This window comes from Solanum pennellii, chromosome 6 (genome assembly GCF_001406875.1).
Source record: "Solanum pennellii chromosome 6, SPENNV200".
Lineage (NCBI taxonomy): Eukaryota > Viridiplantae > Streptophyta > Magnoliopsida > Solanales > Solanaceae > Solanum > Solanum pennellii.
Window position 1 is genome coordinate 43334958 of NC_028642.1, and position 2478 is coordinate 43337435.

Genomic DNA, 2478 nt, shown 5'->3' on the forward strand with positions numbered 1-2478 from the left:
AGAGGCAATAATTGATGAGGAAGGCGTCTTGAGAATTAAGGGAAGAGTATGTGTGCCTCGTGTTGATGATTTGACTCACAATATTCTTACAGAGGCTCATAGTTTTAGGTATTCTATACATCCTGGTGCAACCAAGATGTATCGTGATCTAAGGCAACATTATTGGTGGAGTAGAATGAAGCGTGACATTGTGGATTTTGTTGCCCAATGCCCAAATTGTCAGCAGGTAAAGTATGAACACCAAAGGCCTGGAGGGACACTTCAGAGAATGTCCATTCCTGAATGGAAGTGGGAAAGAATTGCAATGGATTTCGTAGTTGGTCTTCCAAAGACATTGGGTAAGTTTAATTCTATTTGGGTAATTGTTGACAGGTTAACTAAGTCTGCTCACTTCATTCCGGTTAAGATGACTTACAATGCAGAGAAGTTAGCCAAACTCTATGTCTCTGAGATTGTTCGATTGCATGGAGTTCCATTTTCCATCATATCAGATAGAGGTACGCAATTTACTTCTAAGTTCTGGAGGACATTACATGCTGAATTAGGTACTAGACTGGATATGCTTCGTGCATGTGTGATAGAATTTGGTGGTCATTGGGATAAATTTTTACCTTTAGCAGAGTTTTCATACAACAATAACTATCACTCGAGTATTCATATGGCGCCATTTGAAGCATTGTATGGGAGGAGATGTAGGTCCCCCATTGGTTGGTTTGATGCATTTGAGGTTAGACCTTGGGGTACTGATCTTCTGAGGGAATCATTAGAGAAAGTGAAATTCATTCAAGAAAAGCTTTTAGCAGCTCAGAGTAGGCAGAAGGAATATGCAGATCGAAAGGTTAGAGACTTGGATTTTATGGAGGGCGAACAAGTCTTGCTGAAGGTTTCACCCATGAAAGGTGTGATGCGGTTTGGTAAGCGAGGTAAGCTTAGTCCGAGGTATATTGGACCATTTGAAGTTCTTAAGTGCGTGAGGGAGGTGGCCTATGAATTGACCTTGCCTCCAGGGCTGTCAGGAGTGCACCCGGTATTTCACGTGTCTGTGCTGAAAAAATACCACGATGATGGAAATTACATTATTCGTTGGAATTCAGTTCTTCTTGATAAGAATCTGTCTTATGAGGAGGAGCATGTTGTTATTCTAGATAGGGAGGTCCGCAAGTTGAGATCAAAGGAGATTGCATCTATCAAGGTTCAGTGGAAGAATCGGGCAGTTGAAGAGTCCACTTGGGAGAGTGAGGTTGATATGCAAGAAAGATATCCACATCTTTTTACAGATTCAGGTACTCTTCTCGCCCTCGCCTTTCTTCCTATGATCGTTCGAGGACGAACGATGGGTAAATTGGTATCTATTGTAACGGCCATTTTCGATCGTTTTGAGCACTAGAACTTTTTACGTCAGAAAATACTTTTTGATAGGTTTAAAGGGGTGTTTTGGACTATTCATAATTACAATTATGAAATTAGTGGGGTAATTTTAATAATTTATAGAGTTGGTGGTTAAAGAAGATAATATTAAAATTGGTGGTGGGTCACTTTCTCTATTTTTTTATAATTAGTTATATACACAATTAGGGTGATAACTGATTTTTAGAAAAGGAGAAAATAAAAAAAAAGGGTTGCACGATGGTTGAGAAATAACGAAGGCATCTGTGAGCGAAGAGAAACAGAACAAAGGCGTTCAGGTACAGAGAAATTCTTAACATTTTTTTTTGTGTGTGCTTGTATACATGGATAGTAATTAATAATTAAGGGAAATCCATTAGTAGTTTATAAGATATAGTTTCTGGGTGTGGGTAGATGACGATGTTATCGATTTAGTTTTTCGTTTCGTGTTACTGTTTGTGACTTATGAAATATTCAAGGGTTTTCTGTTGGTTAATTAATATGTATGGGTTTATATCATATTTAAATCTTGTATAGTTAGATACTAATTGTAAGGTATAATGTTCTAGTTGAAAGGGTTCTGGAATATGGAAAAATAGGGATTATTCTCATGTACATCATGGGGAAATGATTGCCCTACCATTGGCCAGTGATTTTTGGCACAAACGTGAGTGGAAAAACAATTACAATGAACATTAGAAATAGTTAGCCGATTTCTTGTTTATGGTATACCTTAAATTTTCAGAATTGGATAGTTATTTAAATATCACATTATAATTTAAGTTTAACTGATTAAGATAGGTAATTAATTATAAGATGTAGTATATTATATTAATTACATTAAAGTTGTGCTAATGCGAGGAAAAATAGGACCTACCCATAGGTTTAAACTTTAGTAAATTGATTATAGGAATTAGGTGAGTTTTGGGTCTAGGCTAGATATATAATAAGAGTGTTCACGAGCTTGTAACTTACACCTTATGTATATATATACTTGATAGATTGGAAGGGTTCGGAGGCAATAAGGAAAGGAAAGACATTGGAGAAATAGTTGCTTGACTTCGATTCTTCGGTGGAGGTAGGTTATGGTTT

At 36.9% G+C, this 2478-nt stretch overlaps 1 long non-coding RNA gene across 1 annotated transcript in view; it reads left to right on the forward strand.

Moving 5' to 3' along the window:
* The first annotated feature begins 1595 nt into the window (after positions 1–1595).
* LOC114077566 overlaps positions 1596–2478 on the forward strand; it is a 1523-nt gene continuing 640 nt past the window's right edge. The window contains exons 1-2 of the long non-coding RNA XR_003578896.1: positions 1596–1685; positions 2388–2464. This is a non-coding gene — a long non-coding RNA (uncharacterized LOC114077566). The remainder of the gene's footprint in view (positions 1686–2387; positions 2465–2478) is intronic.